The 26,177-nt window shown below is 40.4% G+C and overlaps 1 protein-coding gene across 10 annotated transcripts in view; it reads left to right on the top strand.

Moving 5' to 3' along the window:
- fbrsl1 (fibrosin-like 1) overlaps positions 1-26,177 on the top strand; it is a 388,555-nt gene that overhangs the window by 88,633 nt on the left and 273,745 nt on the right. The gene's annotated exons all lie outside the window — the stretch shown is intronic.

Below are 26,177 nucleotides of genomic sequence, written 5' to 3' on the forward strand. Positions count from 1 at the left end.
TCCCGCTGTGCAGGAGTGCCTATTCACTGTGATGATTTCATCATGCTAGCAGTCTAGCAGCAATACAAAAAGGCAGCAAGATGAATCACAGTTAGCCCTCTGCTCTGATTCCACTCTTAATTTTCACAGAGGGGGGCTCCTGTAATGAATCGATGCCCCTGCAACAAACCTGCTCCTCGGTCGCGCTGGGCTTCATGGGGGCTGCCTGATGAGTTGGCAGCTGTTTCTTTTCCACCGTTTCTGGGGCTTGACTCGCCTCCCCCTTCCAAAGTGCCACAGGGCAGAAAACTAGATCCTCCACCGCGGCTGAGCACGGGTCAACACAGAGGAAATTCCTCTATTTGTAAACTCAAAGGTTTGTTTGTTTTTAGCTGATTCACTAAGCGCTAACCGTCTGTTCACACCCTTGCTGCGGCGTTTGATGTGTGTCTCTTTGCTACTTGTGCGGCGTTGTGTTGACATTTGACCAGAGTGCTTCTGTAATCTGTTTTTCTCCTCTTGCTGCCTGTGAGCAGGAGCTGTATAAACATGTCCTTCCTCCACGGGAGGCGAATGGATCACTCCTCATTACAGGGAAGGCTGGGAGACGAGAGGCGCTCAGCCACCGCTGCTGTTTGATCCCACTGAGTGGAAGCAGGCCTGACGCAGGCACACATGTACCACATATACGTGCACTTTCACGCATACACACAAACATACACGCAAGAGTGTACCTGGTGGGCAGTATCTAGATTTTAGCCAGATTTGACTTCTTTACCCCTCTGCCACAAGCTCACAAATCTCACCTCTTCAGCGTCTATTCATCAGTTTCCACCTTAGAAACATTCAGTTCACAGACCTGTTTCCATCTCAACCTCTCCTCTACTGTCTTGGCCCGGAGACACGTTTCCCATTTCAGTCCCGTCTCACCACACCTGAGAGCACAGCGACCGTAGCGCCTGAGCGGGCGCTGTGGTAAACCACCCAACACCTCGGCCTCGCACCGCTGCTCTGACACTACAGCAGCTGATGAGACATCATTCAGACCCGCTGGACTCCTCAGACTGGGCCACCGACACTGTACTCTTACATGCCCCACTGCATGACTGACAAGCTGGGTCCTACAGGGAGGCAGCTGGCAGAGGAGCAGGCTTTAGACGCAAGTACAGGGATTCTTCCACCAGCAGAGGTTTAAAGGTGCTACTTCAACCAATCATCAGCTTTAATTCAGTCCTTCGATTCCTGTTTGCTGCTGGCTGCTGCTAATGTGTTACTCATTAGTTCCTCCACCATATTCTCAACTTAGTGTAGTGTGATGTTTTACAGGCTACACATCTGTAGAAACGTAAAAACGTTACTTTCTTATACAAACTTCATCCTTAAGTCAGTCACAGTTAGCTTGGTACATATTATGGCTGCACAATATGGTAAAAAAAAAGTCATATTGTGATTATTTTTTATTTATCACTGAAAAAAACTATTGACTCACTCACTCACTATGATGTGATGTCTGTACTAAGCAAACATGTTTATATACATCTGGAGAACAAGATTTAAAGGCTTGAGCATCAAAAAATTGCAGGGTTCTGTGAATTTGGATATTACTGGTAGATACTGTAAATAGTATTTACCATTCATTTAGTATACAGTGTTTTTGAGCATTTTGATAATAACCACAGTGTCTTAGATAACCGTTAGCTAGCTATCTAGCATCATCATTGTCATTCAGACTCAACAGAAACAAAATAAAACTCAACTCCAACTTTGGTTTGGTTGGAATTCGCTGGGTTAGATGTGGAAAAATCAGGAAAAGAGCAAGAGAGAGATCGTACATGAAAAAAAAGCAGCGGTGAGAAACGGCATGTAGCCAGAATATTTTTATTTTAATATTTTCTACCTCGGTGAATTAAGGGTTTATTTCAGCCAAACAAGAGTTGGTGATTTTTGGAGTAGTGGAAAGACGAGCCAGGATGTTTTTGGTGAGTTTTATTTTGTTTCTCTTGAGTTTTAATGAATATAAAAACACCAGCTAGTTAGCTAATCTTGCTGACAGTTATCTAACACACTGAGGTGATTATCAACATGCTCAAAAACACTATATACAAAAGTAACAGTAAATAGCGTCAGCAATTTGTACCCAGCTAACTAATTTTGTAAGCTTTTGCAGCTAACACTGTTAGCGTTAGTAGGACAAACAGACATGCAGCTAATCTGCATGAAATGCCACGGATTATCGACAACTGTGTCCGGCTGTGTCCACCACCATCCCAATCAGGAGGAACCCAACAACCTTACGTTACTTTCAAAGAACCATTTCTTCACCATTTCTTCTATCTGTAGCCGTTAAATATCTCTGTAACTGGAACTTAATGCTTTTAAAGAAACTTTGAAAGTGCTCACTTTGTACTCCATAGTGACGGGAGAATCTTTCACATAGATTAAGATGAAACTTTAATGATCCCTGTTGGGAAAATGGGTCATTGGAGCAGCAAAATCATTTAAATAACTCTGATAGTGGGAGAAGGAAAGAAAGAATATAAATTAAAGTTAAATGGATGAGAGGGATTAGACATAACAGAGCTGTGATTTTAGGGCATAATAGAAGATATTAGAAGTAAAATAATGAGAATTAAATATATGAATAACAACATTTATGCTCTGTGTAAAATAATAGCGGTGCATACAGGACCTGTCAGGGATATTCACAGACTGGAGTTAATTTCATGCACAGATCTGGGGGTGTATGTATACATTAAATGTATATGTATTCACACTGTATTGCAAAGGCAATTTAATTGTCAGTTAATTTGCGTGTATGTAGACATTGACATTTATCTAGGGAATACTTTAACTCAACACATTAGTTCTTTTATACCAATGCTCTGCTTGGCTCTCAGTCTCATAGCATTTGAGTGGAGTGCCACAGGTGAAAACGAAGTGAAAATTGAATTCAGGGGAAAAAAATCAATAATGCAAGAACCTTGTGGAAAATCCCATTATAATAAGGCCATCTGCAGTGCAAACATTTTGTAGTGCTGCTGTTTATTGTTATTTTTATGTCTTCAAAAGGACAATTCGGGATGTGTGACTGGATCAGCAGCACTTTTGTGTCTGTTGCCTCTTTTAAACTTGACAATTTATCAGGCAAACCATATTCAAAGCTGTGCTCAGCATGAGAGGACTGTTACTGATACCTACAATGAATAATCTTTTTAAGAAAAAAAGTCAAAATTCTCAGATTTCAGCTTCCTAAATGTGAATATTTTCTGGTTTCCTTTCTCCTCTGTGACAGTAAACTGAATATCTTAAGGTTTTGAGTAAATTTGAGGACATCATCTTAGGTTTTGAGATACACTGATCGTCATTTTTCACCATTTACTAACATTTTAAAACAAAACAACTATTAGTCACTTAATCGAGAAAATAATCGCCTGATTAATCGACTATGAAAATAATTATTAGTTGCAGCCCTACATACTTCTGTTAAACAAAAGTAATAACAATAGTACTTTTAGTAATAACAATAATAATACTCGTATCAGATTGGTACTCAGTATTGATCAATAAGCAAAGTTCAAGTATCCAAACCTGTACTGGGATGGAAAAATTGGTAGTGGAACATTTCTTCTTGTAGCCAATCAGTGCAAGCATTCTTTGATGTAACGCTACATGTGATTGGCTCTGTACTACAGCAGCTACAACCCATACAGTGTGTGGTGTGGTGATGCTGACATTAAATGATGTACTCTATTGACTTCTTAATTTCTTAAACAATACTGAGCCCTAGGAAAGATACATTTTGTGAATATTAAACAAGATGAAGACCAACCATCTTAAAGCACTGTTATACCAATATTACTTTAAGAAAATCCCTGTTAGAATTCTGTGCTTATTAAATTTGCAGCAGTGTGAAAAACATTTCATGGTGGGTGAATATGCTTTATAGCTACATTATGTGATAAATATTTCAGGTTGAGCCTACAGTAAATGCTCACGAGGAACACGTAAAGGGTCTGAGGATGTATGAGATGCGCTAGCATCCAGCGCTGTAGAGATCCACCCCTCCCTCTCGCTCTCGCTTTCTATCATCTCCAGTAATTATTTACATCCCTCAGGAGTGAGTTGTCAGGCTGCTGCATTGCCAGCCTTGACTGCAGGGAGATCGCTCTGTGTTCTCTTTTCTCCCGACGCCCATTTTCATATCTCTCTCTCCATCTTCCTCCCGGTGAGGTGGCCTGATGCCAGGGCCTTAGGTAACACCTAATAGACCCCTCTCCCTCTGCCTCAGCACTGCTCTGTACCTGTTAAACACAGGATTAAAGTGCACTCGGCAGGGTGCAATTATACAGGCAGCGCTGTTACATCCAGAGTTAAACACAGCCCTCTCGCTCTGCTCACTTGTCTGCTGCAGGCCGCTGCAGCCTGAAGGTAATTGTATTGCTGTCAGCTCGTGGTTGATGAGTTGCCAGCGTAATTGCTTTACGGTTTGACCTCTGGTTTTTCAAACAAGCACCCTGGTCAAGGATCTGCGCTGGGCAGATGAGGGATGAGAAATCGGCTGGTGTATGCATGTGTTTCTGCTTGTGTGTGCGTGTGTGTTTGTGGATGGCGGAGGCAGGATAAATATGATAGTCCTCTAATGCTCCGTGCTGCCCCCGTGTCCTCTGTTATTCTTAACTGCCTCTTAGAGTGCACTTCTCTGCCTCACTTTAAAATCAGCATCTGAGTCAATTGAATTGTTCGGTGTATTAAATGCGCAGGGATTTGTCTTGGTGACATTGGTGCAGAGGCCGTGATACACACAGTTCAAGGACAACAAGACATGACACGCAGCACAGACACAGTGCCAGACACTGTGCACATTACACTACATTTATCTCTTGGCATGGTATTATAATCTTAGCTTGGTGTTTTCATTTTCTCCTGCTGATCTCCTGCCAGAATAAACAGGATCAGAAATTACTAGCTTGTAATTTGTCAACTGAGAACTCCTTTTAACATTCAGACTAAAAGACAGCAATTTATCATGTCGGAAATGCTTTCTGAACTAAAACAATTAGCTTGCAGAGAAAAAATTGTTGTTGTGTTTTCTCTCTTTAATCATTCCTCCAACCTAGGGATGAATACTAAATCTTTGTTTTTTCACCATTTCCAAATCGCAAGGAGCAGAATTGGACTGGAAGACACAGTATTAATAGTCTTAACAAGCTGTGGGATGTGAGAGAATTATTCATTGATTTTGCTGGCTGTAATGTTTCCAGCTGTAACTAATCAAAATTAATTCTGTGATTTCACCAAATTTACAAAATGAAAATTTTGTGTGTTGTGGGTGCAATTATTCAAAGGTGGTTTCGTGGAGAAAACGTGTGCAAAAAAACACAAGGAAAGTGGAGAGAGTTTCTAGTCTGTCACTGGATGACGGCATGATGTCGTTCAGGTAGCAGCCAGCTCGTTAGTGGGCAGCGTGCAGATTACTAACAGCTGCTGGAAAGTCTTCACTTATCATAATCCCACAGTTAAACTTTTAGTCTCGTCATATTGGATATATTTTGAGTTTACTCCTTCAACATAACAGAAGTGGGGGTTTTTTAGCAGTGGAACAAACTGTAAACTTCAAGATATAAAGCAGATGTGTTGGCAAACTGTTGCCTATTTACACATCCGGCAGGAACGGAGCGACATTCGAGATTCTGCTCACCTGGTGAACGTATGTCAAATATTCACTTTTCTTTTAGCTCTTTTTTTGGTTTCCTAACTTTTCAGCTGCTTCTTATTTGACCATGGTAGCTGCTAATGCTGTCTGTCCACTGTTTGTGACCACATATGTGTTTATTTCATCTCTTGTTAATGTAAAAATGGTCATTAGCACATCTTTAAAAGTCTTGTTTAGAGCTTTTTCATAGGATCTATATTGACATCAAGTAGCTGGGTAAGCACAGGTGTTACCAAGGACACTAATTAAGGGTGCAGTGAGCAGCTAGCTTGTTAGTGTGCATTAACAAGCAGTTGGTGGTCATTTACCACCTTAGCATAGCAACAGTGACTTTTTGGGTAACAGAGCAAGCTGCAAACACAACACTGAGATGTCACTTAAGATTTTGTAGCAGGCTTGCTAGCAAAAGATTGCCTGTATAAATATCCAGCAGCCATGGAGCGACATTAGCATTCATTTTGAGTGGTGAATATTCACTTCTTAAGCTGTGTTTTGGTTTCCTGACTCTTAAGCTAAGTTAAGTACTCCACCATGGTAGTTGCTAACTTTGTACTTTTTATCTGAGTTAGTTTGGCTGGTTTCGTTTCTCAAAAGGGCTAGCTTTGTGTCTGATAGCAAGGTTGATGTGAGCAGTGACAGTGAACCAAAGAAGGGCCATAAGGAAGCAATAAACTAAGCTATAAAGCTCTATAGAGAGGAAGAACAACAATGTGTAGTGATAATAATTCTCAGTGGGTTTGTTACTATATTACATGTAGTTATTTCATCCATTGTTAATACAACAGTGTTTATCAGTACAGCTTCAAAAGCCCTGAACAGAGCAGCTATATTGATATAAAAGAGTAGGTAAACACAGGTGCTACAAATTATGCTAATTAAATCTGCTACACTAAATGGAACAGGACCTTCATTGGTATCATTGGTAAGACCTGTGTTCCCTTATTATTTCATATCAATATGGCTGCCATGAAGAAGGTCTGTTTTAGACTGAAGTGGTGAAACGGCTCGCTTTAACTAACATGAGCTCCAGCAAATATAGAACTGTTAACAATATCATTAGGGGCTGTCAGTTGGATGGATTAGTAGTTAATAGTTTAATAGTTTGTCAGCGTTAACATAAATGAGCAACTGTGTTGCTGCCACTTTTTTATGTCAGGATTATATTTGAAAACTAATGAGTGATGTGAAGTATGCCACTCATGTGATATTTCACTGAATGGGTGCAGTTTTTCTATATAAAGCGTGTAGTTTACAAAAGTCAAATAACCTTGGCAAGCAGTAGAAAGAAGTAGAAAGAAGATAACTGTATGCTTAATCTTGATACAAACAATTATTTTAATACTATGCAGATCACAAGTATGAGCCTAGACTTTAATTTATTGACAATGCTTGCATTTTGAACTCAGTTGCAGTATTTTTCAGGAGGGTTGTTAAGATACCAACACCAGTATCAGTATCTACCTCCAGTACTGCCTAAAATGCTGGTTTTGGTGTCGGCAAGTACATGTCTATGCAGCGATCTGATACGACACAACCCTACTACCTCCCAGCATGGTGAAGTCATGATCTATGGCATTCATTCATTCATGTATTTGTTCATGTTTTATGTGTTTAACCTGAGCCAGGCCACACAACATTTACAGCAATCATATCACATCTATGCTGGCTTAATAGTATACAACTCTACTTTAAAAGTGTCAGGTATCAAAATTGGTATTTTCTATTTGTAAGAAAAAAGTCATAATCATGATTCCTGCCTCCAACTGTTCTTTGATAGAAAAACAGGAGCATGGCCTTTGTCTGCACATGATACGTGTGTAACATGCACACATACACACACACTGAATTGACAAGGTCGACCACCTGAAGCAGTCAAGGGGTGAAGGAGAAGGAGATGTGGGAGAAATGCCTGGTTGACAGCAGAGGAGGGGAGAGATGGAGGTGTGAGATAGAGTCCAGAGTGTTAAGTGGACGTGTGGATGTGGTTGTGTGTGTGTGTGTGTATGTGTGTGTGTGACAGTCAGAAAGCTTCTTTTTATGTGTGTATTTGAGTGCTTTTTCACATTGTGTATTGCGTGGGAAAGAATGAGGCCGCTGCACTGTGTGCTAGCGTGTGTGGATGGGTGTATGGAGTGAGAGGAGGATATAAGTGGAAGTGAAACAAGTGCACAGTCCACACACGGGGTGTATTTCAAAGAAAAACAAGAGTTTTCAGCACAACTGAAAGGAAAAGTAAACTGCTGTGAAACCACACAGTGGAGATACGGTTCGAGTCAGTATGTGGGTAAGCAAAACAGACAATAGACAGTTGCATGTTGTGAAATAACCACAATGCATTCATAAACATGGAGCCAGTGGTTCCTGATGGAAGCAGACGCACACACTGAAGGAGGTTTATTTAAATACAACACATGCATGATTGTGTATATGTGAGTGTGTATGCAAACAGTGCGTCAGGCCCATCCATTTAGCAAACAGTGTGACGGCATCATTTCAGGACTGACTCAGTGGTTTCGGAACCCTCTGGGGTGGCTTTTAGCACCAGCAACAGGAGCGCTTGTTTTTGTTGCCTCCGCCGCGATGCCTCATTCTCTCTGTGGCAGCTCGTTTTCCTCCCTGTCAAACAGAATCACTGTGATTCCTCTTTTGGTACCAGTCTGAATATTCAAGCATTTAACATCCATTCAGATGACAGATTGTGCCTCTTTTTAACAAGAGGTTTCTGAGGAAAATGATAAGTAGCTTTGAGGACACAGCAGGGGCTGATAAATCATCTCGACTCAATCAAATTCAACAACTCAACATTTCTTATTGCTCAGAGAGTTAAAGAGGCAGTAATAAAAGTTTTTACTGCCCTGTCATATTTGTCCTCTGCTGACCAGGGAGACACCTCAGATTTATGGTTGTGTTGCACACAAGTTGGTGTTGCCTTCACATTACAGTGAAAACAGTTTGTTTGTAAATGCACTACCGTCTTTGGGGGTAATCTAATAGATCTGTTTCCTCAGTTTATTGTGCCGCTTGGGTGGGAGGACTTTGAGCTGGCTCATTTTTTAAGGCTGTAGTCATGATAGTTAGTCACCCTATCATTGATGGGCTGAATCCTTAACCAGTTGTTTTTTGGCTGATTTTTGCAGCAATATTTGTCATTTTGTTTTGGTACTGTAATGGTCTGCCTGAGTGACGGCTGCTGCTCTGTGCCACGCTCTCATCCAGCAGCACAGAACGCACACGCACAGCCGGGTGATGAGGGCGCCGAGCTGGGTGAGGAGTGAGAAGTGAGAAGTAAACAGCCTGCAGACTTAGACTCCTTGCACTCTTTTCACACGGTGAATTAAGGATTTAATTCGACCAAACCAGAGGTGGTTACTGTTGGAAGAGTGGACAGACTAACAAAGACAGTTCAGGCGAGTTTTACATCTATTTCTGTTGAGTTTGAATTAAGTGTCTTTTAGGAGGAGTTGGATGGGCTGAGGATGGCCGGTTGGAAATTTTTAACATATCACCCAACCTTACTTATAGGTATAGTGTAGCCAAAACTTTACTTCAACTACAACTTTTAATTTTGCATTTTTTAAGTCTGAAAATAATCAGCAGATTTAATCACCCGATAATGAAAATGTTTAGTTGCAGCCCTAAATGTAACAGCACTTCTGCTTAAAGCACAGATTTTCAGTACTCCTTTCACTGCTGCATATAGGTGTCGCTCATCGACCTTTGCTTCCATCTTTTCTGTCGTACTCCATTAATGGTGTTTTGTAAAGCAGTGATCGCTGCAGTAATCTTTAAAGACTATTTAAACCAATCATTCAGGTAAAACCTCAAGAACAGATTCCACAGACCTTTGAGAATTTCATTCACACAAAGTCTGTCTTGCTTTATAAATGCATGTCAGGACACCAGCATCTGGTGGGAGAGGAAAAAAGAATACAACTCATTCGTTTTTCCAACACTTGAGAGTCGAATTGATCTTTCCTGGTCACAATATTGCCTCTTCAACCCACAGCCATGAACTTTGAAATATTGAAAAGTTTCATTTTAGAGTGTTAAAAGGCTTTGCATGGTGTTCACTGTATTATTTATACCAATCACACATTTCTTTTAGATCTTCACAGTGTTCCTTGTGGGCAGACATAGTTCTTGGACTGAGCTGGGGTTTGCTTGAGGATAACTTGAATTTGAGCAAATTCAAATCTTCAGGTCTACATATGTGTGTATAGTTTCAGGAAGATTCACGATCGCCAGGCCTAGAAAAGAATTTTAAGAATACATTTGATTATGATGGAAAAATGGGTATTACATTTTGTGACTGCAGCAATATGAGACTGTAGGCAGATCTGAGGTTTCTCCTCCCCTGTCAGTCGTCTCCGGTTGGGATTCCTCTGCCCTGTCAGCCTCCCGCTGTGTGAACAAAGCAGACTTCTCACCCTGGTTCGGCTCGCAGCAGGACGCGCTCAGAAATTCGGCTGAAACGCTCCTGCCATCTCCTGAGTTAGCGGCTGGAAGGAAACTCTTTTTTTTTGTAATTTTGTGTTTTGATTTGGCTTTGTAGTGAAAAGACAGAGAGAACGGCTGTCAAATTGTTGAGCGTTCAGTAATGCAGACAGAAAAACGTGTTAGTTCTCAAAAGCTTGTCGTTTATTGTTCTTGAAGAGGCTTGCCATTAACATCCCTGGTGTGTTTTTAGCAGCTTTCCCCATGAAAAACATACTCAACAGTTGGTAAGGAAATATGTTGAGCTGATTTGTTGACAGTGTGAGACCAACATTACACATTTATATGAGTTTATTTGTTATTACGCTCCGCCAATGGGAATAGCTGTTGCCGAGGCAACGCTTCCTCTCCCTGCGTGTGAGAGTGTGAGGAAAGGAGAATTCCGAGGAATGACACCCGGCTGTATTTTGGGCTGCAGTGTGTGGGCTGAGCAGCAGATAGCAGGGAGCTTCCTGTGACAATGGGTGGGAGGTTCACAGGACATATTGGCCTCCGTAGAAATCCTATTTCCTGTCAAGCCATCTACTTAATAGTCTCTAGAACAGCCGCTGGGAGGTGAGACCTGTGATATCTGGTAGCAGAGAGAGGGAGCTCTACTGAAAACCTTACTAATTTTGCTTTGTTGATGATGTTTGATGTGACCAGCAATACGGTTAAGTCCTAATGTGAGATTTTTTTATTTTATTTTTTTTATTAAATGGATTAACTTTAAAACTTAATACTATCAGTATCCACTTGGATGATAAGACCTGACAATTTAGTTTATAGTAAACATGATAAAGTTTATAAAATTAAGAGCAACATGTATGAGCTGTATTTTCTTCAAATAAAAAGTTTAATAACAAAAAACAAAACAAAACATAATACTATCAACTATTTTTTTCCAATATCAGCACCATCATGAACAAATGTATACGTCATTACTGGTAGTTACAACATAAACTGTGATTGCAGATAATAAGAGGAGATAAAATGTAGAGAATGCTTCAAAAACATTGAAATCGTGGCTCTGAACTATAAGTATTACAAAGAGAAGTGCAGATCAGGAGGAGAGTATTTCAAGCAGCCGTGTTGATAAAGTGGAGGACAGTGAAAAAGTTCTTGTGGCTACTTGTAAAGCGCCACTGTACACTAAACCTGCAAGCACCAAACGGGGAAAAACAAAAAGCAGATAAGACTCGAGTTCCATCAAATTTGGATTCAATTGAAGTGGGACTTAACGAGAAACAAACCTACATCCTGCATGAAGTGCCCACAGTTGTAGCCATAGCTGTAGGGTTGGTCTGTGCTTTTGTATTTTGACCTCAGTTGGGATGGTGGTACTTGAAGAGGCTAATTAAAGCTACAAGGAACTGTCATATTGTGTTGATTTTGGAGGCTTGTGTGGACAAAAGCCCTAGTGTTTCCACTGCAATAATCACAAAATATAATATATAATATATCAAAAATAAAATTATCTAAATACAAATCCTCCTTTTATCTGGCTAACATGCTTCTTACTTTAACTTTGAAACCGTTTTTATCTGGTCCCTGAGGCAGGTATTAAAGATAACTGTAAAATAACAGCTGATCTCCTCAGATGCTCTCCTCAGATGGTCTTGTTTGCTCAAATAGGTCATACAGAAGCAGTTTCATAACCAGTTTAGAACTCCCTCTAGTAGCTTTAAGCCAAATACTGGACCAGACCGGTAATACAGAATTTAACCACTAGGTGTTGTATGTGTCTCACATGCTCCTGAATGGAACATAATGGCAGCCTATGAATTAGAGTGGAGTTGCGAGTTTGCTACAACAACAGCTTAACCTAAAAACTGACCCAACTCTAACCAGTAATTGTCCAACAACTGTTTATGTTATAAAAAATGTTTGCCTTCTACATTAGACTCAGCAGTAGGGTAACTCAGCCAGGCAACTAACTGACTGAAAATTTGCATTTTTCATCAAAAGTGATGATGTTTTACACCAGAGCAGAAAATACACCCAGCTGCGGGGGAACATAATGAGACAGAGTCCACAGGTGCATGCTGGGATGGCAAGTGGGACGGGGGATGCATCAGCTGCAGCAGCAGCAAAGTGATCAGCCGTAGAGCGCGAGCGAGTGAGTTTGACAGCTGAAATAAACTGCTCAACTGGCAGCGGCCAACTCAGCCGATGCAGAGCAAAACGCCACTTGAGTCTCGTCTTAACGCTACAAAAGTGCTCGCCAGGAATACGTTTTGGTCAGAACGCAAGCAATTAACAAACAAGTGTTCTCCATGTGAAATCTTAAATGTCAAATGTCACAAAGCAAGTTGTTAAAATCTGTATATAAACAAGCACAAGCACACTAGACTCTTTTGAAAATTAATCCAAACATAGCAAAAAAACATTAGCATATTACACTAAATTGGCCATTAGTAGCGCTTGATCTTGGTGGGAATACTTGTGTCTCTGTAAATAAGATAAAATAGAGTACTGCCTAGACCTGCTCTATATGAAAAGTGCCCTGAGGTAACTTCTCTTATGATTGTTGCAATATAAATAAAACTGACTTGACTTCAGTGAATAGTTTCAGCTTTTTATGACTATTGTGTAATCTTGAAGTGAATATAAAAGAGTAATGTTGACTCTTATAAGCACTACAAGGGCAGTAAAAGAAAGCTGCATAGTTAGAACATACACTGTAAGCCCCTGGTGATAGTTATAAATAGCTGAGACAACATTTTGCGGTACACAAATGCTTCACATGCGGTATAAAGACATACAGTCTGCGGAAATGTGAAGGAATCCTGATCAGACTCCACCTGCCCCCCTTTATCTCTCCTCTTGTCTCTTTTATTCGTGCAGTGTGGAGTGTGTGTCTCTGCACTCTTGTTTCTCGGGTGTTTGTCGGAGCTGTTAAACAGATTTAAAGCTGGTGTTTATTGTTGTGCTGCACCGCCCTGTTATCGCTGCATTCCCCCCATTCTTCTCCCCTCAGCACCCGCTAGCCAGATGGTGTCACTCCAGGAGCTAATTCAGCCCTCGCACATGTGTGCAACACAAACACTCACAGTCACACAAACACACTCGAAGCAACATACACAATGTGGGGATTTACTTAACTGCACACATGCACACTTTGCTGTACATAAAATAGCTGCATGCCCACACAATGAATGCAACCACAGTGATACTTGGCATGCACAGCATACACAGCTCTTGTTATACTTAAGCTGTTTACCCTGATATTGCATTTATTCATTAATTCACATGTGCACAGATGGGTAAGTTTCATAAACGTGTATAAACCGTACATGTTTACATACTCACATATGAACAAGCAGCAGGTTACACAGCCATATGATCACTTGAAGGGTCATAAAAACTGCAGTTTCATTCCACTAGCTTAAAAAATACAAACAGATTGGTGTAGGGAGCAATAGAAGAGGGGGAAGGGAATGAAAGAGAGAAGAGGGAGACCTATCATCAAATGTACACACACGTGCTACAGCAGTGTTGCTAGGTCAAGATAAAATCTCTAGGCCAACAGGCACTGGAAAACTATCCAACAGGCTCCAAAACTATCAGAAACATCCCAATTCTGGAGATGCGTCTTATTCCTGCTCTCTTGTGCACTTTCCTTTTCCTTTGCCAATTTTGAGGGTAGATATCAATACATATTTAATTCCATATATATCTAACAAAATACGACCTGATATTGATAATGGCCTCCTTCAGCTGCCGTAGTTTAACTCTTTTCCAGCCAGCATTTATTAAAAAAAAGTTGTCGACCAGCACCAGCATTTTTGACAAAATTCACGGATTTTCCAACACCCACAGAATATTCAGTTCTATGAATATTTTCACATCTTCTAGTTTCATTCATTTTTTAAAAAAAAAAAAGCACTTTGATGTTGGTTGGTAGCATCAAAAAATCCACTTTTCAGACAAAAAACTGATAAAACAGTCTTTTTCTGCAAGAGACATTTTTAAGCAGAATATCGACTTCACATTTTTATTTTTGTTTTTTTAGCACTTCATATTACGTGTGTGACACAACTGTCACCAGTGTGGCTAACATTAGCTGTGTGTGTCCCCCGTACCCTAAAACTACTCAGTCACTAACTTTGCTTTGAGGCTTTTAGTACTGTGTTTACATGACCTAAATCTGATCAAGAACTGATTAAGCATGTTATTACATATCTTGGTTTGGAATTAAACTTGAACTAAAATCTCTAAGCACATCTTTAGTTTATGAAAGTCTGTGTAAAGCAATAATGACTATATATGTTCTGAGTCTTTCACACCACAGAAACGTGTGTTATTAACCACTCAGCCAAATTTGAATGATTAAAAGAATTGCTAAGTATATAAATTAAGGTCTCAAAATCATGATAAAGAAAACGTTTTCTCTGTTCTGAAACGTTGGAAAGATGGACGCTTCATCTAGCAGCTTTATTGGACTTGTACTAGACATGTGAGACACGAGAACCAGAGGAAGGTGACCTATCCGCTCATTTGAGAATTAACATGTTCCTCTCAATCTGCAGCAGGATGGTTTTTCTTTCTTCAGCATTGAGTTGTTCATACTAAATTGAGCAGAAACTCTCAGGCTCATTTGGACTGAAAGAGACGCTGAAGGTACTTTCATAACTGACTGTGGTAGTTTAACTGTCTAACCCCTCAGTATTACCTAGTTCTCAATCTTTTTTTATGTGTTTTCAGAGACTATTTTCTAACATTCATAATGTATATAGAAGAAAAAGTCAGAATTTCCTTTACACAGATTTTGAATATGAGAAATATTATTATGACAAACCAAAGTCTAGAAAATATCATGTTCAAGGCTTCAGACAAGTGTCATTACTTTCAAAGCTGATGCTTTTACCCATAAGTCATCCTGACAGTTATTCCCACATGATTCAAATTCAGCATTATGTGTGCGGCTGCAAAGCAGAGAAAGCAAGCGCAGCAGCGAAGTGCACAACAGTGCGTGAAGCAGAAAGAGAAGGAAGTGACAAAGTGAGAGGGGAGGCCTGCTGGAAGCTTGGCTCCTGTTAGCTGGACGAGTGTAGCAGCAAGCTGACCTGCCAAGGATTAACACCTCACATCTCCTGTTCATTTCCCCCGCTCTGCTCTCCCATGACACACTCCATACAGCGACAACCCCGAAAAACTAGCTTACCCTCACAAAGGATTAGGCCTTTTAACCGTGAAGTCAAATGAACAGGAAAAATACACCACATTGATTAACAAAAGGTGAAAAGGATGTGGTTCATTTAATCCTTGTGCTAGCAAATTATGCAACATTGATCACTGTAGAAATGTGTGCTTTCTCTTGTTCACCGCCTGATAAGCTTCTTGGCACACAATACGCTCTCTTTTCTCTCTTCGAAGCAATAACCTTCTGATTATATGCTTTGAGAGAAACATTGAGGCCGGGTAAATGAGTGTATGCTTTAAGTTAATCAAAGGTGTTTTTGATGTAGCTGACAGCGGCGTTAGATGGAAGGTGTACACTCAGCCGTCTCTGCAGAGCTTCACATGCACAGGACTATAAAAGCTAGCGAGCATTGCATGATTAAATCAATCCAGTCTAAATCATGACAAGTCAGAGTGATTTATCTGACATGCCAGGAGCCGCGGTAATGCGTACAGAATCAGTCCAACAACTGAGCAATAAATCTACACAGGCACACCTCAGCCAGCTTAAAAGGAGCTAAACACCACTGAAGTGGTGCAGCAAATGACTCTGGTCTGCTGGTTTTATATTACTGCATATGAATATATGGATATAGATGAGGGAACTTACTATTTGAATTTGGATCTCCTTGGATACTTTTCACATATAGAAAACAGCACTCATCTCATTAACAGATGATAAATACAATTCTAAAAACAGTTTTCAGATGGTAAAGGCTTACTGAAGATTAGCTTTTGGTGATAAATATCATGACTCCAGTGTCCCGAAATTTAAATGTTACACCAACACACACTAAAGAACACGCTGTGCTTTATGGCTGAGAAATGTGATGCTGATAAGTAAAAGGTTCATTAATACAAGGGGAAATTAAATCATGTTAAATCATGTTACAGAATTCAAACTGCATTGTTAAAATTTTAAATTCCTTCCCTGAATGTGCTCACAATCAATGATATTAATTAATAATGATTCATATTCTTAAAAAAACATTTTCCAGGAAATTCAGATGTCTGTTTCAAATACTTAAAGGCATTGTGTGTGTCCTTGATGTCTAATCAACATGTTGCATGCATTTCATTCCACATAAAGCAAGCCGTTAAAATATATTTATATATATATTTACCTACATACATACATATGTATGTGTGTTTGCTAGCTTGCAGTTGACTTCCTCACTGCCTTGGTGCACATTTTATTATGTTTGTTGGCACACTGGCACCACCCATAACAGAATAGCATGACACAAATAGCAAGATGCAAATTGTGCTCCTTTGTGTGCTTCTACCTCCTTGTAAATATACTGATTGCAACAAAATGGAGAGCCTGTGTAAAGATATTGCTCCACAGTAGTGATGCACACAGTTCAGTCTGATTCAGGTGTCAAGTTTGTAACTACAGTTTTTAGTTTGCTCCTTAAATGTCCCACAGTATTTGCTGCAGTTACATTACTGCACACATGGAAATGAAACTGAAAGCACCCTCTTTAATCATTAAAGTAAACCGCTGACACACAGTAAAGAAATCACCTGGAAAGCTTGTGCTGCTCAACATAATTTAACTACTCGAGGTGTGGTTGTGGGTATGAACTCACTCAGAGTCCATCCCTGCATCATTTCCCCATAGGGTACCTTTAATGGACACCGTCAGAAGTTCCTTTGAAACACCAACACAGAATAAAACAGAATATTATTTGATCCTTTGTACACTGTCTCCCTAAAATTAAACCATGTTTAGAGCAGAAGTTCAGACCCATGTCACACTGTTGTAACATGCCATTTAACACCTCTAGTTTCCATTTGGATTAAAACAGTTCTAGGAATAAACCTCAAATACTAAATCAGAGAGTAAAATTTACTTTGGAGCATGTTTAGATTTCAGCCACATTGCATAATCGTTACAAAATTATGTTTATCTGATTGTCAGTTATCACATTTTTAATGAAAATGGTGAATTATGCCTCATATTTCAGATTTGTCATATTTCAGAGAGACAGGTTTGTCTCTTGTTGAACCTGATGCATCTTCAGTGACACTTAAAATGCAGTTTTGAAGTATTTAATTGACAGTTACTGTATGCCACAGCTCCGGTGTTGAGCAGTAGATAGTACAGTGGTGAATTTTTAAGAGAGTCCCTGTAATCTCTCTGTGGCACTGCTTTATGTCGAGGGAGGTGTACCCTGCAGAGCTCTTTGTGTCTAAATAATTACTGGCCTCGGAAAGAAGAGAGTGCAGCGAAGAAAGCACAATGATGTGCATTAGACACCACCATCTCTCTTTATCTCCCTCTCTCTTTACTCACCCTGTCTATTTTTCTGCACTCCAGGCTCCATTTGTAAGACTTCTCTGCCTTCTGGTTTATGCATGCCTCATGAAGACCCCCCCCCCCCCACTTTACCCTTTGCAAGCAACTTCAGGGTTGCTGACATTCCTCTGAGCAGAATCCATAAACCCTCCTTTGGGAGTTGAATGTGCTTCCTCGGTGGATCTCAAGGCCCCGGCATAACCGCGTAAAACCATGCACTTTATTGTTGCCGGCATGGAAACCTGTGTTGGATTTTATGCACTCATACTCTCACACGTACACATGCTCTTACACACACACACATGCTCCAGTCCCCATGCAGCCTGGAACAGCAACAAAGCTCTCCCGTACTGTTGCCAGGGTAACGTGGTCGGGTCAGACCAGTCGAGCGGTCTCTCTTGTTCCAGGGTGAACCACCCCCCCACCCCATCGCAACCCCTCTTCTCATTCGCACTATCTCGGTTTCCGTTTTCTCCATCCATCCTCCTCCTCCTCTCCTCTTTCCCTCTCTTCTGTTGTCGCTTTACCCCCGGCTCATCGTAACTTAAACCACTTCTTCTTTATTATCACTGTCACATTTCTGCCCCGGGCTGAACAGGCTAAAATGAGGAAGATTCACCACTGTGACCCTTTTATCTAATTGAGGTCTGTAGAAATGAATGGCAGGTATCTGCTAAAACCTGCTAAAAATGCATGGTTGATCCTTTTCCCGTTGCCAGTAAACAAGCTTGCCTTTGTGTCTTTTTTTTTTTTTTTTTTCTGAATGGGACCTGGAAATCAAACATGTCTCTGCAGGACAGCAGAGAGAAAGATGTTTTTAAATGTCTCTGAGTGTTCATCTCTCAGTACTTTTGTAGCTTTTAGCCGAATCTCTGCAGTTTGACGTTTAGTTTCTGTCCTTTGTCACTGTTTCTACTTTCAGGTATCTGCTATAATTTTATTTATTTAAACAAGCACAGGACTTTGACCCAGTAGGCTGGGGATTTGAGTCCTGTGTGGACTCAAGTTGTGTGAGTGACGTCACCTCCGACAGGTGACATACAGAACATGGTTATTTTAACCCAAACCATGATCATTTCCTAATCATTGCCAAAGAGATTTATTCCCTAATCCTAACCGAGTAGTTTTTGTGCCTAAACCTGACCTAACTGCCTAAACCGAGCTGGAGACGATAAATATCTGTGACTACTGCAGAGTCATTTGACTCGAGAGTGAATGCTGATTGTATCCTTCCCCACTGAAGACAAGAGCCAGATGTTAATGGGTGACAAATGGGAAACTGTAAAGAAATATTGAAAGTTAGATTTTGTTTACCATGCTTGGTGCAGTGGCACTGAGGGTGAAGAGATAATCATGCATTTTCCTTCCTTTCCTGTTCTTTAACTAAATGTAGACTGAGTACACATATGCCACTTTCAGCAGCAGCAAAGCATTTACTTTGCAATTATTTGCATCAGTATTTTACCCTTTTCATTTGTAAATTGGTTTTTAATAATACAGAGTGTGATAAGGCTGCTCCATTATGTGTCGAAATAATTTAGTAACCGTTTTATAAAAGAAAAACCCCACTTCAGGCCATTGGCATATGGAAATTATATCACAACTAAGCCGTTGCTGGCAGACACGCAGTGATGGATTACCCTTCTTCTCCTGCAGCTATTATAGATCTATTGTCGGAGTCGTGGACTGTGAATAAATGGAAATGACACAGATAGACAATTGAAATCTGTTTATTACTGATAGAACACAGCAGACATAAGACAGTGATGAGAGCAGGTGCAAATGTGCTAAACAAAGTGTAATTGCTCTGTGGTGCTCGAGCTGAGGTATTACAATTAACAGCAGCTAAAATCCTGGCACACACAAAATAAACACGACAGATTTTTTACACCTAGACTCACATCTGTTTCACTGCTGTAATCCTAGTAGTCAGTGTTGCATTTTGTCTCTTAACCTGGAATGAACTGTGTGCCTTCAGTCTTTCATCTTGAGATACGGGGTGATAGTGGGATAATACAGAGATATGTGCTGTAGGGGTGGCTTCTCATCTTATTTTATTTTTCAAGATAAGAGTACTTTATTGTCCTTAAAATGAGGTCGCTAGCTTATACTTAGTTTATTTATTGCTTATTCAAAAGAAACATCTGAGGACATGCAGTTATTCAGTGAACACTTTGATTCACTTAAACATGAGCAGAATGAAAGGTTTTTTAATAACGTTAGCTCATATCAAAGCCTTTCAGAGGTAATGTAAGTGCTTTCAGAATTCAAGTTCAGGCAGCACAGTGTTGTCACTGGAAAGGAACTTCATTCCAGTGTTGAATGGAGCTTGTGTGGCACTCAGGGACTGAGGAGGGGTTCGCATCAAAGTCTCAGAAATAATGTTGATAGAACTCTTTTAGAGTGGCAGCAGTGTCACCCCAGAGGCTCCACCACAGACCTGTCAGTGTGCATAAGTCACAAACAGCTGATTTTCATACATGTATCCCCGGGCCACTTTCATAACACAGCGAATGATTGTGCTTTATTAAACAGTTTAGGGGAAACGGGGACAGCGGATAAGAGTGAGTGGTGACATGAATGAAAGGTCACATGATTCAACTGGATTTGAACTTGTCGTACTCGCCTGACTGGATGTTGAACTTGGTCAACTGAGATACTGGGATGACCCAGAGATACACTTTCAGAAAAGATTTTTTTAACCACATCGCTGCTCTGTGAGGTACACATTCCTCAAGGAAAATGAGTGAAAATGATATGAGTGGGGGGATTTAACAAGCAACACATGTTTCAAGTCAGTTTGGATGAATGAGACAGTACAAAAGTGCCCTTTAAGAGAATTTTCCCCTGACCCTCTAAGAGTCTGCGAATGCTTTTAATTTGTAAGGTACATACTCTCTGTGTGGCTGTGCTATAATGCTATACAACTGTTGTAACCACATGTAACTGTGTGTTCACAGGAATACAGGACAAGCTAGCCGGGCTAGCCAGTTAGCTTAACACTTTTCCGAATCTCTCAAATCACCAAAACGACATTACAAAACATGAGCAGTGCAGTAAATACATTTAACACTCACTAGACATAATGATAACATGACAACATAATGAAAGACACAGAGATAATCTACCTGACAGCACACTGTCAGTGACTTCTGCACCGTAATGACAGCAGAAACATAGCAGAGAACGTAATTTAAATATAAAGTTTCAAAATAAAGGTCCCTTTTGATAGAGTTCGCTACACGTTTTCCCTAAATGCTCAGGGCTGGCAGGGGCCAGGCCTGGGGGCTGCCAGGGTTGCAACATACTAACATCTGTTTCAGACCATAAAAGAAAAACTCAAATTTTGGATTACTACAAATGTTTCTTTACCTTAGATTATGCTAATCTGCTTTGATTGCTGTATGGCCTTAAACTGTAATTCTGCTTTCTGCATGTGTGAGTGCACAAGGGTCGGCTAGGGTCCACATGACATATATTTCATCATCATAGGGTGTATCTGTAGTCTGCAGCCATCCCTATACCTCCAATTTGCTGTATTGTTGCTTTTTTACTGCACTACAATAAATTATGGAATATCGTGCAGGAGGAATGCATCCTCCAAGGGGACTTGAGCAGCATAGAACCTCCGCACATCCATGGTGTCCACAACTGTCCATGCACTTGTCCATTTGGAGTATATTCAGGCCTTTAGCTTGCACACTGTCTTCCAAACAAACAACGATGCCACTCCTCTTTTCAGATATTCAGATATTAAACATACATGTGTCAAACTGTCAAATAGTCAGTGTATTCCTCATGTATCACTGTGTTTTCTACCTTGGCCGAATGAAGTAGACGATAACCACTGGGACATCTTTCATAATGCCAATACAACTCCACATTCCTGCAAGTTGATGTTAAAGTGATCACACCACTCACTGCTGGCGTGTTCACAAAGGCAGGTTTCTATTAATAACAGGGGAGATGGGAAATTTCAAATTGCAATCCATCTCCCCGATTTGCCATTTATTGATGGACATTGATGGATGGACTGCAGCCTCAGCTTTCGCTTAAAAGAAGGAAGGCCCCTGGTCTCGTTTCTCAGCATCCTTTGTTGTCAGACTGTAGCTGCTTTGTCCTCGTAACAGCTCTTTAAGGATGGCTCTTCAGGTAATGAATTGTGTGACAAGCGGCCTGCAAATACTGTCTGGTTGCTCGTGAAAAATTAATGCGTTGACGTGTTGTCTTGTGAAGTGAGAATGGCTGCTTTGAGCTGATGTTTGGTGTCAGTGTGATGACATTAAATCCTTCTGTCAAAGTGGTGTTGGACTGGGAGCTGGGTTAATTTACATCCTTTTATACACGCTGTTAAAAAAATACAGTATCACAGAGGAAGTTTGGCCAGTAGTTTTTCTGAACTCATTGTTGTCATTATGGACAACATTAGCCATGCTCCCACCTGAAGTTCCTGGAACTTTTAGTCCCTGGAACTACTGGATATTCCTTCAGCCCATTGTTGTCTGCGCTTCTACCGAGGTCTAAAGACCTAAGAAGATTAGGCAAATTAATCTGCTGACGTATTAAACAATGACAGCTGTTACGTTATTTGTGCGTGCAAGCATGCAACAACAATGACGCCATAAGAGGCAAAGGACAAAATTAAATCCTACAAGTGCGTGACCAGTCAGAAATGGGACTTTAGACCCTGGTCTCTGCTTTGGAAACTCAGTTCCTCCAAAGGTTTCTGCTCCTTGAGGAAAGTTCCTGCAGTATAAACGCGGTTATTGTCAATATGTTGTTCAGTCTTCACTATCTGCTCTGGTTTAAACTGAGGCCAGTTACTTGTGTTAAACATTCTGCACAACTTGGAAGTAACTGTTTTTCCTTTCACAATGAAAAAACTCTCCATCCTCCCACACTCTGTAGTGCCCACTTTTAAAAAGTGTTGTTATATTTTTTTTTTCCTCTAAACTATAGAGAAAAAATTCTCAGAACTAGAAATGCTGCATGTGTTTCCAGACAGCTTCTCCTAGGAGGCTGAGAATTGTACCAGTGAGTAAAAAATTAAACAGTTAAGCTACAAACATGGTCAGTGTAGCATAAAATACAGTAATTTATGCAGACTTCTGGACTAGAACATTGTAATGAAGGTTTTTGCGTGGGTGTTTTTAGGATTTCTGCCCTCTCAAATTAACTCGTAGTTAAATTTTGCCTGTACTGTGCTCATTGTACCTTTTTACTTTCCATGGGCAGTTTCTTTTGCAGGACCTGACACACGAACACCTTTCGTCACGGAAGGTGTCATTCATTAGCAGTTATGGGGCTAATGTGCTAGCCATCTGCTAACCTCCCACCCTTGGAGCCAATAATTTGATTATTCATATTGAGCGCTGAGCTGCCTGCAGTCGGGCCGGGTGCCACTGGCTGTGAACAGATGTTGAAACGTGAACTAGCAGCCCTCGGCCTTGAACTCCATGCAGCTTCAAGCAGCGGTGTGCCATTCTGTGCCACTCAGACACGCGGTGATCTCCACCGACAGGCTTTACCAAGCAGCAGCCAGTCACCAGCTCCACTCGGGCCTGATGAGATCTGGAAATACGAGGCAGCAGAAGCCCAGGAGGAAGATACAATTCAATCACTAGACACACAGGCGGGCTGGCAGCAGTGTTTTTCACAGGCTGGCAGATGTGCTTGTGCCTCTTAACCATATCTTGTCAGCCATGTTTCTTTGCCCACACTGCCAGTGTGTCTAGAGCTCAATTTGACTGCAGCTCCGCGACTAATGCTGTGATCATGTCGTGTCACATAAGATAGATGGGAGGTAGCATTGAGAATAATTCACATGTTAATAACTTTGGAGCTTTCACATCAGTGGACAACTCAAGACAGTGGCAACCAGTCATGTTGTAAACATTACCAAAATAGACAGACAATCATAAATGTTATGCCAAGCTTGTGGCATGATTTTAAAGTTGTGACGGCTTGATACCACTATTTCATATTCATTTTTTCGATATTGATATTGATTGGGCAACCTTGAGTATCTGCTAATCAATACCAATCTGATACCATCTTTTTCTGTCTCTTAAAAGATTAACCTGTCAGTAATACATTCAAATTTAACATAAAAAAACATTGTGTTCAATCTGTGAAACAACGTGATGCAGTTATGCAATGCTTCTGCTTCTTTTTATTTGAACTTTTTCACTCAGAGAACATTTAGCAGTAGTTTTGATTGTTCAGCACCGTTCAAACATTCAAAATGAAATTTAATAACATTGCGTAAATACATCAATAGCACTCGGCTGTTCTGCTTTTTTTCTTCCTTGAGCTTAAAAACAGAGCTGACATGACAACAGCTCAGCTGACAGGTCTCACTCACATTCTAGCTCCTGTTAACGTAACATATTCTGCTCATTTCTTCTACTCCTGACACATCTCTCTCTCTCTCTCTCTCTCTCTCTCTCTCTCTCTCTCTCTCTCTCTGCAGTATGTTGCTTTAAGTTTTAGCTAAGCTTATACTGGATATCAGGTCGATGTGTCCCTATTTTAAAGAGGTGTAGTGTGTGTTCTGGGATATTGTTGGTTTTGCATTGAAATTGGTTGAACTTTGACACAAAGTACACAAAATCTTAACTCAGAGAACACTCCGTCAGTACCTAACTGGATGATTTAAAGTTCTTCAATCATTATGACTGCTGGATTGAAGTGCATATTCAAGTCAAGGTGTGTCAAAGGCAAAATTCATATTAGCCAGCAAATGCCAAGTTTTTGCAGGTGTCACATTTAGTCAACCGGCATATAAAACTATCAAAAGCCAAAAAGTCTGATGGGAAATATGCTATAAATAGACAATATAAAATATCTAAAATAAAAAAAATTGAGGTGAATTACTTTTGATTATTATTTATCCATTACTGGAGTTATACATAGAGCGTAATTAAACGGTGACTTGTAAGAATGACATTAATTGCCATGTTTGACCACGTGGCATTTTCCACGATACTGAGCGATTCAGTTCTGACATGTTAAATTAGTATTTTCTTTTGTTATATATGATTACATCCTTTCTTTTTCTGTATGAGGAGAGGGCAAAGAAGTTAACTTGATATGGCGATTTAAAGCATATGTTCAGTACTTGTTCTGTGTGGCCAGAATTCTGCAATATTAAAGCTATATTGGCTGGCAAAAAAACAGGTCTGGTGTAAACTCTGTCAGAGCACAGGGAACATGGACACTTGAGTATGCTAACGTGCTCTCTTGGTGCTTGAAATCATTAAATATTAGCCTAGTATTTTGTGTGCTATGTTGATGATACCAGTTCAGTGCATCAGCAGCTGAAATGTGTTAGGAGCCTGATTTTTGTATGTCTGTGAAACACTGGTCAGGAGGTGAGCTGAGGTAGGGGGCAAAGGACATCCATTAAGTAAGAACCCAGCCAGTAACAAATGATGTTTGAATTCCAATAAACAAATACCAGTTCCTTAACCGAAGCATGAAAGGAATGATTAGTTAAAGGGGGAAATTGTTTGGTCATAGTGTAAGTGTAGAGCAACTGTATTTTCTCCAGTGTGTGTTAAAGCAGCACTTCATATCATAAGCTCATTATATCTGAGCCATAAAGTGATTATGGGCTCCAGTAAGGCATTGTTCTGCTGTTGACAGGATTAAAGATGACTTTAGAGGGGGAGAGAGTGAGTGTTTGCTTGCTTTGTGTAAGCCAGCAGTGAAAGGGGCTGCGCGCTTGACTGTTTGCCAGCTGCGACACACCCTCCCTCCATTCTTTTACACATCCATCTCCTGCCCCTCTATCTATCCATCTAGATATCTGTCTGCTTTGTTCTTGTTCAAAGGCAGCGTGAAGTGCTCTTTTTCATAGACTTGTCATCACCTGCTGTACAATTGTTTCAAGGATTTTAAGTGAATCCTTGACACACTAAAGGCAGTAAATCTCCCTTGTCAGTGTGGCATTGAGCAGTGTGTGTGTCACTGCATTATTCCTTTGGAAAAATGATTATATGAATACAGCTGCTAGCTAGAACTATAATGCGTTCTTTGGCTTGTCCCCGTAGCAGAGCTCTTGTTGGTTCCTGGAACTTAGAGGGTTAGACCTAGAACCCTCTGTGTAATGTTTCACTCAGAATCCCCTATGAGAGGCTCGAGAAAGAACGCTTCTGTGGTGTAATGGTTCTACCAAGAAACTTCTCTGGAGGTTCTATCCAGAATCTTTCGAAGAGTGCTAAAAAGAACACACCCAGGAGGTTCTACTGAGAATCATTTTATATTCCAAGGGTTTTTATCTAGAACTCACCCCAGGGGTTCTATCAAGAACCGTTTTATAGTCCAAGAATTTTATCTTGCCCAGATGTTCTACTGAGAACCTGTTTATTCACCCTTAATGAAAGAATTCTTCAAGGATTTCACTGATCCTTGAAGAGCTCTTTCTTCCGAAAAGTGTTCTTTGGATGAAAAGGGTTCATAATGGAACCTTTAATCTTACAAATAACTCTTAGTGAAAGGGAAGCAAATGGTTTTGGGTGAAAC

This window comes from Lutjanus erythropterus, chromosome 10 (genome assembly GCF_056507025.1).
Source record: "Lutjanus erythropterus isolate fLutEry1 chromosome 10, fLutEry1.hap2, whole genome shotgun sequence".
Taxonomy (NCBI): Eukaryota; Metazoa; Chordata; class Actinopteri; order Lutjaniformes; family Lutjanidae; genus Lutjanus; species Lutjanus erythropterus.